We start from the raw sequence: 10,977 nt of genomic DNA, 5'->3' as shown, positions 1-10,977 counted from the left end.
GGCGTTTTTCCGAACCTAAACGACAAGCCAAGGGAGAGGAGCTAGGCAAGTTACTCGAGGCCGGATTCACCAGAGAAATAAAACACCCGGACTGGCTAGCAAATCTTGTGATGGTACCAAAGAAGGACAAATCCTGGCGCCTATGCGTCGATTTCAAAGACCTCAACAAGGCCTGCCCTAAGGACCCCTTCCCCCTCCCTCGCATCGATCAGATCATTGACGCAACCGCGGGACACGACTCACTGTGTTTCCTCGACGCATACTCCGGATACCATCAAATCAACATGAAGGAATGCCTCGAGGGAGGATACGCATATGCCTTTCGGGCCCCATACTCCAGATACGCATACTCCGGATACGCATTCATTACCCCATATGGGCCTTTCTGCTTCGACACTATGCCTTTCGGGCTCAAAAATGCTGGCGCCACCTACCAACGCATGATTCAAACATGCCTGGAGAAACAGATCAGCAAGACAGTTGAAGCATACGTGTATGACGTCGTCATCCAAACCAGGCACGTCGAGTCATTGGTAGATGATCTACGTCTCACATTCGACAACCTCCGTACATATGACATTAAGCTCAATCCGGAAAAGTGTTTTCGGCGTCCCCGCCAGAAAATTGCTGGGCTTCATCGTTTCCAATAGAGGAATTGAGGCAAATCCAGCCAAAATCCGAGCTTTGTCACAATTGGCTACGCCAACAGACCTTAAACAGGTCCAAAAACTCGCGGGATGCGTGGCAGCTTTAAGCCGCTTTATCTCCAGATTGGGAGAAAAAGCATTGCCACTCTATCGCCTTCTCCGACGCACCGACCACTTCGAGTGGACGGACGTGGCAACGGCAGGCTGGAGGAAATAAAGGCCCTTTTAGCGAGTAACCCAATCCAGGCCGCGCCGAACGTCGGCGAACCCATGTTATTATACATATCGGCAACACACCAGGTGGTGAGCGCCGTGCTCGTCGTTGAGCGAGAGCAGGACGGACACAAATTCCCGCTCCAGAAACTGGTATACTACGTATCCACTGTCCTCACACCATGCAAATCCCGATACCCTCATTACCAAAAGATAGCATACGCGGTCTTCATGGCATTCCGGAAGCTGCGACACTACTTTCAAGAGTGCTCGATTACGGTGGCTTCCGAGGTACCACTCAATCACATTATAAACAACCGCGATGCCATGGGCTGGATTGCTAAGTGGGCCATTGAGCTCCTTCCATTCGACATAACATACAAACCGCCCCGTGCCATTAAAACCCAAGTACTGGCTGACTTCATCGCCGAATGGACAGAGGCCAAACTCCCTAAAGAGTACGGCTCGTGTTCCAACTGGGTTATGTACTTTGATGGTTCCAAAATGTTGGCGGGCTTAGGGGCGGGCGTTGTCTTAATGTCCCCCAATGGAGACGTAGTTCAGTACGTACTCCAAATATTATACACAGACTCCAACAATGCAGCCGAATATGAGGCCTTGTTGCATGGGCTTCGGATGGCTGTCTCCATGGGCATACAACGCCTGGAAGTGCGCGGGGACTCAAACCTTGCAATATCTCAAATAAATGGACATTTCGATGCCAAAGATCCAAAAATGGCGGCTTACCGTAACGCCATTCTCAAAATCTCGGCCCGGTTCGAGGGGCTCGAGTTCCATCATGTTGCTCGAGAAAGTAATCAAGCGGCGGACGTCCTTGCTCGCATCAGCGCCAAGCGCGACCCCGTCCCACCTAAAATCTTTCTGGAAAGGCTTTTTAAGCCGTCCGTGGTGTGGCAAGGGGAGAGCGGCAACACCAGTCCGGACCTGACTATAACCCCAGATGCCGAACACACCGATATCATCGGGGGCTCAGCCACCGAAATAAAACCGTGAGCCCATCTCATCATGGAAGTCATTGCCCCATGGACCGAACCCTTCTTGGCCTACCTTAATAGGCGAGAACTCCCTAAGGATCAGAATGAGGCTCGCCACATTGTCCGGCGCTCAAAAGCATACAAGGTTCACGATGGAGAACTCTACAAGAAAAGCGCTACCAGAATACTCCAAAGATGTATCTCCGAGGAAGAGGGGCAGCAGCTCTTGGCTGAAATTCATGCCGGTCTAGGTGGTCACCACGCCGCGGCTTGGGCCCTTGTAAGCAAGGCCTTCCGTACAGGTTTCTATTGGTCGACGGCCCGAGCAGATGCATAGGACCTTGTCCAACATTGCGCCGGATGCCAGCTTTTCGCCAACCAAAGCCATATGCCACCCACTGCTCTACGAACAATCCCCGTCACTTGGCCTTTCGCTGTCTGGGGGCAGGATATGGTCGGACCCCTTAAAGGAGGAAGCCATAAGAAAAAGTATCTGCTGGTCATGGTGGATAAATTCACTAAGTGGATAGAGGCCAAACTAGTTAAAACGGCCGAAGCTGGACCAGTGATAGACTTTATATCCGGCGTTGTACACCGTTATGGTGTCACACACAGCATCATCACCGATAACGGCTCCAATTTCACAGCCGATGAGGTGAAAAACTGGTGCGCTAATCTGGGCATTAAGCTTGATACGCCTCCGTCTATCACCCGCAAACAAACGGTCAAGTTGGCATCAAGCCTAGACTAGTGCAGTCTTTGAAAGAATCAGACAAGCACTGGGTTGAGGAGCTCGACTCCGTACTCTGGGGGCTGTGGACCACGCCCAACCGTACTATGGGATATACACCTTTCTTCATGGTGTACAGCGCGGAGGCCGTGTTACCCTGCGACATTATACATGACTCACCTCGAGTGCACATGTACGAAGAGAGAGAGAGGCCAAGCTTGATTGGCAGGACAGCCTAGATGCCCTGGAGGAGGAGCGCGATGTTGCAAAAGCCCGTTCTGCATTTTATCAACAACAGGCCCGCAGATATCAAAGCGGAGAAGTACGGGCCAAGACTTATAATGTTGGCGAACTCGTTCTACGCTTGCCGGAGGAGAAAAAGGAGAAACTCAAGCCCAAGTGGGAGGGTCCCTTCATCATTGACGAAGTTCTCACCGGAGGAGCGTACCGCTTGCGTGATGCGTCAGACAATCGCCTAGAGCCGAACCCCTGGAACGCGGCGAGACTCCGAAGATTCTATGCCTAGCGCCGAACTCTTTGTTCGTCTCCTTCTCCCTATTGTTTCCATTACTTTTTCCTCTCTTTTTCCTTTTTCCTTTTTAGCCTTAAAGCTTTTCGTGCGGCTAAAACCGCGCACCTGTGAAATACACATCCTCAAATATGTACGTCCATTATACCTGGGGGCTTCTTAGACAGAAGCTTATTATTGTTATTTCCCGAGCATCAAGCTCATCACTTATCCGTTTTTCCTCATATGTACCTTTTCTTCGCCCTTATATGCATCGATATGACTTCAGTTTTGGCCAAGCTGGGTTCCCTGGCTCCTGTGCTTATGCCCTACGTTCTCGTTAGTTCGGCTAGGGCATAAAGGGAGCACCTCTGCGATTGTTACTGCCGGGTCATCCGGATGTGTACCTCAGACTGGGTGAAGCCGAAAGCTAGCGTTCTTAAGGGAATATTCGGTCGGTGAACTAAAGATCTTTTTACATTCACTAAAATATGAAACCCCCAAATGTTTAATATACTGCGATTTTTTCAATCACAGTTCGGACATGCACATTAACGCATGTACACCCAGGGAAAGGAACCCTTAACGGAACTATTCTCTCTGGAAGATGTTCCTTACAATCACAATGTAATATAACATAGCTAGCCAGATACAACTTGTCTGTTCAAGCAACTATGACCCCTACGCCTAGTTTCCACGCATACCCCGGTCTATTTTGCCCCTCAGGTATTCAGAAACACTCCGCACCTTCGGGTCCAGAGGTCGAAGCGAAAAGGTCTGCCACGACAATCGTTTTACAGTCCGGCTAGGGACAAATATGTCAAGGAAAGTACATAGTCACTTGGACTCATAAATTTCCTCTTCTATACCGTCTAACAGGTTGTCTAACTTACAATCCTGTTGGGAATATTTGGCGGCTACTTCTACTTGGTCATATACCAAATTCACGGGATTTTCTTTCCCATCTGACCCTAGAGGTCCGACCCGGGCCATATGATTTGGATCAAGCTTGGTATACCGTGTTTTCACCATGGCCCAGGCTTCTCGTGCAACTTCCCGGCAGGCCGATATCTTCCATAATCGGAAGCGCTGCCGCGCTCCCTTGAATAGCTGTATAAGCTCCTCCGTCCTTCCTGGAGGGGAGGTGGATGGCCATAAAGCCTTGGCAACACTTCGCATCGCCTGCCGAGCTTGCTCGTGGATTTGCGACAACTCTAGTAGCGGATCGCCCGAGATTCCGGACATCTCCTCTTCAGGACGGCCAGTCAGCATACCTACAGATATAATTCTGTCAGTCCCTTTCATCTCCGAACTACACGGAGGTAAGTCTGACCACATACCAAATATGCCATCGCGCAACCTCTTATTTTCCTTGGCGGAATCAGCCAGCTGGGCCCGTACATCTTTCAGTTCTTCGCCCAGCTGGGTGTAGGAATCCTACAGCTTGTTTTTCTCATCCCCGACTCGTGTCAGCACACGTTCGCCCGCGGCCAGCAGTCTTTTGGCTTCTTGTTCTTTCGCTTGGGCGGCTTTCAGTTGCTCCTTCAGTTGATCTGACGATCCTACCATAAGATGAGCAATAGTGTTAGCATTGCCGGTATATAATTATGTTTTCTCAATGGAGGGGAACATTACCAGGTGATGCCTTCTTGGATTTCTCCAGTTCGGCGGTAGCAGCAATTAGCTGGGTCTGACACTTTTCTAGTTCCTGAGACAACAGGCTGTTCTTCTCCGTCAGCACCTGGTTATACAATGATCCTTAAATCAGTTGTATCAACTGCTTCAAGTCTCAGGGGCTACTGGTATATAATTATCAGTTTTGTATAATAAACTTACCCGCATATCTTTCAAATGCTGGTCTGCGGCTCTGGTAAGCCCATCTCGAGCAGCTCGGATGTATGCATCCGCCGAGCTAAAGGCATCAAAGGCCTCTTTTGTAATACTGGGGTCGCGAAGAACGGCCTTCCGGCGCCGATGACCCATGGCGCTCTCCACTTCCGAGTTGGTGGCAGATGCATCATCCAAATCCTCGGCCAAAGGATAATCTGGTGTCCCTCCCATATCAGCCCCCGTCTTTACGGCAGGGTCTGGAACCTGGCTGTTGGGAGTATGACCGGCCGGACCCCCGGACATAGTCCGGCGAACGCTTTTCCTGATAAGGCACAAGCGGAAAATGTCATAGTTGGATGTGACTGCCAAGGGGCATATTTACAAAACCATACCTCTTCAGTGAGGGTTCGGTCGTGTCTTCGTTTGCTTTCCTCTTCGAAGGCTTGCCCAACGTGGGTGTCGTTATCTTTGGAGTTGCCTCTGGTACAGCATGACGCGCCGAGCGCCTCCCCTTTGGAGCACGAGACAGTGCGGTGGGTGAGGCAGAACGACGAAGCTCTTTCCGGGATGTCTCCTGGTTACTTACATGGGAGGCAGGGAGAAGACCGGGGTAGTCGGCGGTGATGGCTTCTTCTGTGCCGTCATAGCTCGCCTGGTAGAACACCCCATCCTCGAGCACCATGAATATGTCCGGATCCTCTTCGAATCCGGGGTCAAGGTCCCGGTTGTGGTCCTGTGGCTGTGGGGCGGGGCAGTGTAGCCCCTCGGTGATCTTTCGCCATTCCTGTTACAAATGGACGGATTAATGTTAATTAAAATTGACTCAGGGAGTAGAATGAATGGAGTAGCGGGGTTAGAGCTCACCCAGCTAGGAGGATTGTACATGGAGAATCCATCTCTGCACTTGATACGAATAAATTCCTCTTCCTCCCCTTTGAACAGCTCGGCCAATATTTTTTCCAAAGCGGTGGGGCTGTCCGGACCCTTCCGACCGCAGCGGGAGGCGTCGTCTTCCTCATTATAGTGACACATTGGAAGCCCTCTATATTGGAGTGGCTGGACCCCTCGCACTATGGAAGTTGCCATTACCTCAACTATCAATAATCCGGACTGGGCAAGCGTCTTTATCTTGCTCATCAGTTGACGGACTTCCGCACTATCTTCCTCCTCGAGGCTCCGAGGGCGCCAGCTGTGGCGTTTCTTCAACGAAACACTTGTGAATTCGGGAAGACCCATTTGGACTGTGTCAGGAAGGGCGACGTCCTCAATATAGAACCATTCAGAAGGCCACTCTTCGGATGCCTTCTTTGGTGTGCCGGACAGGTTTCCAGTCCCGGCGATGCGCCATACCTCGGCCCCGCCCACTTCAAATATTGATCCCTCTTGGTTACGAGGGACGAGGAAGAATAGCTTCCTCCACAATTCAAAATGGGCCTCACAACCCAGGAATAGCTCACAAAGAGCAACATAACCCGCAATGTGCAGAATGGAGGCGGGATTGGGGAAATTCTCTGCCTGAGCCCCGCCGTTGAAGGAAGTCAATCCTGCTCGAACGGGGACTAGATCCGCGGGGGGAAGAAATCCCTGTGTTTGCAGCTTCACTAGCTGACCGTGGGATACGGAACATCTCTCCCAATCGCCTTTTTCAGGGCCGTGGGGATGGGAGGAAGAACTGGGAGCACTAGCCATGTTGGAGTGGTCTCTCCCAGCCAGCTCGGAGAATTTTCCGCGTCATGTGAAGCGGATTTGAGATCCAATCCCTTTAAATAGACGCTTTTCTTACATGGCCGGGGTGTTATATGCAAAATGTACCTTGACCTCTCGTATTCGCTCGACACGTGGAAGCTGAAGCAATGGATGCACAGAAGCCGATGGGTATGACATTAAATGAAAGGCCGAATACAGCTCTTTGAAGTCATCGAAGGAGGAACCCGCCTTGCAATGCCGAAGACAATCTGCGCGCCGGACACATCGTCATTGAAAGCCTGGTTCGGGGGCTACTGAGGGAGTCCTGGACTAAGGGGTCCTCGGTCTTCCGGCCTGTTAGACGTGGGCCGGACTGACGGGCTGTGAAGATGCAAGACTGAAGACTCTCTCCCGTGTCCGGATGGGACTCTCCTTGGCGTGGAAGGCAAGCTTGGCGTCTGGATATGAAGATTCCTTTTTCTGTAACCAACTTTGTACAACCCTAGTCCCCTTTGGTGTCTATATAAACCGGAGGGCTTAGTCCTTAGGGACAATCACAATCATACAGGCTAGACTTCTAGGGTTTTAGCCATTACGATCTCGTGGTAGATCGACTCTTGTAACACTCACATTCATCAAGATCAATCAAGCAGGAAGTAGGGTATTACCTCCATAGAGAGGGCCCAAACCTGGGTAAACATCGTGTCCCCTGTCTCCTGCTACCATCGACCTTAGACGCACAGTTTGGGACACCCTACCCGAGATCCGCCAGTTTTGACACCGACAACCATCATCACCCCCTGATACGCCAACATGAAAGAAGACAATGATACCAAGGACCTGAACACATGGGAGGTACCTCTGAATCTAGCCTACATAACCTACGCGGCCAAGGACACATATGCATGCTACGACATGTACAGGTGGATCTTGGACATGAGGGCGTGTCTGCTTGCCGTAACTGACAAGTACATGGACAGCCGCAGCGTCATGATCAAGCGTGCCAGGAAGGTCAAGATGTTGTACTTTATCTGTTTATAAGCACCTTTATCATCTGAGTGTTTCATGCATTAGCCTATGTGTCGTAATTATCTGTTTTGTCCGAAATATTTCTTTTAAGAACCCATTAACCTGTTTGCTTTTTTAGTGGCTATTTGCTTATGTATGTAACTAGTTCACTTGTCCGCTTAAAAAAAACTAGTTCACTCGGCTGCCGTGCTTTGAATCTCCTTCCTCCCAACATATTCCCCTTCTCAGGTGGACCCAGCAGGTCTCGTACGCAGACATATGGGACCAACCACCTATCCATTTGTATTTCTTTATTTTGTTCAATCTTTAGTCCTCTTCCTATACAGCGGCTGGCCATCATAGCCTATGGCGTTGGCCAGTCCATCCCTCTACTGCCACACATTGTCCGGCGGCGGCAGCTCCACCGGCCCACCTTGCACCCGAACAAGTCAACCCTCGTACTCCCCTCCGCCTGCGTCTTCCCCCGCTCCGGTTCGATCGGTCCGAGGTCTCGACGTCGTCCTCCGCCTTGGTGCTCTCGTCGCGGCGCCGCCGTCTGTCGTTCCCAACATGGTCAGCAAAACAAGAGGAATCGGGAGACAACTGTTCGTCGAGAGGCTGACAGTCCCGGGCCCACCAGGTCCATGGCCTAGGTTTTGTTGTTTAACATGGGTAGCCCACGACATGTTTCAACATTTTTTGGATCCAACAGGTATCAAGCAGCCTCTTGGCCTCCCAACTTAGCTTGTCTATAACATCAGCAGCCCAAGTTATGTTTCTTTTTTCAAGACGACGCACAGCTCAGTTCTATTTTTCTATAAGAATGCAAAACTGAACCTATGTTTTCTATAAGAATGCAAAACTGAACCTATATTTATATCTTATTTTATTACATATATATAATAGAAACAACATAAGGTTCCGTTAAACCTATCGTTCGTCCAACCATTTCATAGACCTTCCCACTTCCTTTATTTTTCGTTTTCATTAATCATATATCTGAATTTTCTCCCACTTTATTTTTCGATGTAAACTGAGTTTTCTCCCAGTACTTTTCCCTAGAACCAACTCAATTGTCCCACGTCTAGCCTAAAAAATAATAATACCCCACGTCCTATTAACTCATCAAATTAAAATGATATTTTATTTCGTAAGTTGAAAGTTCTTACAAAATAATAATAATAATTGTTTATATATAACTTGGCAAATTAACTCCTAGTGATTGCGTACATAAACTTGCAAAGATTTTACTGACCAATGCAGTAATAGACGTGCAATCATGTGTTTATGTTTTTATAACATTTCTCCGTCCAGCCCAACTTGATATTTTCACCCAGCCCAGCAAGTCCACGGATTTCAATAAAAATGCAACTGGGCTTTAAATTCTACCATATATATAAACAGGCTGCATAGATGCTACATCATTGTTTCACCCAGCCCACCAAATGGACTAAAAAAACAAATGGACTAGCTGACATGTGGGCTAGTAGGTCGAAGCCTAAGAAGGCGTTGGATTTACATCCAACGGCCGGCATTCTTCTTCAATCTCTTGTCCTCTTCCCGCAGCGCTGACGGGACCGCCTGCTCCAGCCTCCGGCGTTCAACGGCGTCGTTTTGCACGCCTCAGTGAAACGCTACCTCGCCGACGGCCAGGCCATCCCTCCACTCCGCACCTCCTGTTATTCTCTGCCGAGTGTAGGCCCACTCCGCACCCGAACTAGTCGAGTTTCCCACTCCTCTCCGTCTGCGACTCCACTTCCGCGTCTTCCCCATCTCCGGGTCGCTCCAGTCTGGGGCCTCGCCGTCGTCCATCGCCTCGCTGCGCTCGGCGCGGCGTGGTCAACAAACGAGAGTCACCGGAAGAGGACTGTACATGGAGAGCCTGACGGCTGGGACCCACGAGGTCCATGGTCACACGCAAGGAAAGTTCCTCCTAATTAAGTTGTTTCCTCCCCCTGATAGCTGGGACCCACCGGCTGTATCTTCGCACGGAAGGAAGTGCCTCCTTGTTATGCGAAAAAAACATTCCTCCCGATGACAGCTGGGACCCGGCAGATTTGGTGGCTGACTTGTGGGCCTACTAAGCAGACGTGTACGCAGGGCTTTGTCAACTTAATCAACAAATGATTCTAGTAGCTGGACTGTTGGATGTTAATCCAACAGCCGTGCTCCTTCTTCAACCTCTGTTCTTGCTCATGTCTCCTATGGGCGGCAGTGCTGCCGCGCACCCGAACCAGTCAAGTTTCCCACTCCTCTCCATCTGCGACTCCACTGTCGCGTCTTCCCCATCTCCGGGTCGTTCCAGTCTGGGGCCTCGCCTCGTCCACCAGCCTTGGTGCGCTCGGCACGGTGTGGTCAACAACCGAGAGTCATCGGAAGATGACTGTACGTGAGAGGCTGACAGTGGGGACGCACCATGCCCATGGACGCATGCATGCAACTGCATCCTTTTTACCCTAAAAAATAATGTTTTCTCCCCCTGACTGCTGGGACCCACCAGCTACATCTTCGCACACAAGGAAGTGCGTCCATATTATGGGCAAAAAAATGATTCAGCCCCTAACTGCTGGGACCCACCAGCTACATCTTTGCATGGAAGGAAGTGCCTGACAGTCCAGACCCACCTGGTCGAAGTGTACGTAGCGTTGTCATTTTGGTCGCGAACGTGTACGTACATACTAGTCGATGTAGAGGCGCGCACGTGTCGTACTAGAGGCGCGCACGTAGCATGTACACGTACGTACAGCGGCCAGGGTGCAAGAAAGAAAATACGGCCACGTACTAACATACGGGCGGGGTCTCGAACGCCTACTCGCGCATACGTACGGCCAGGGCTCGTGTACATGGCTGGGTCGGAACGGAGAAGTTGCACCGTCTTCGTGTTCATGGGGAGGCAACGGAATGCATCGTGTTCATCGGGAGGCAATGGAAAGCGTGCTGTTCATCGGGAGCCAACCGGTTTGGACGGAACAGCCGATGGAAATGAGGCCTGCCGTATCGTAGAACGGAGGAAACGGCCTTGTGTTCGACCGGCCATGGTCGAAACGTGATCCTGTTCATAGGGAGGGGTCTGGCGTACCGCAAAACGGAGGAAACGAACCTCCTAAGGCGGAAACGGGGTCCTGTTGATCGGGAGGGGTGTGGCGTACCGCAAAACGGAGGAAACGGACTTGTGTTGGAGCGCTACGGTCGAAACAAGGGCCCTGTTCATCGGGAGGGATGTGGCGTACCGCAAAACGAGACTCCATGGGGTACAATTCATCTCCACCGTTGACCTCCTCCATCCTCCACGGGCTACTATTCATCCACCTTCGACCTCCTCCAGCCTCCACCTGCGACTGTTCATCCACGGGCTCCCGT

This window comes from Aegilops tauschii, chromosome 2, assembly GCF_002575655.3.
Source record: "Aegilops tauschii subsp. strangulata cultivar AL8/78 chromosome 2, Aet v6.0, whole genome shotgun sequence".
NCBI lineage: Eukaryota > Viridiplantae > Streptophyta > Magnoliopsida > Poales > Poaceae > Aegilops > Aegilops tauschii.
The sequence above is the reverse complement of the archived record's forward strand: the minus strand, read 5'-3'. Positions refer to the sequence as shown.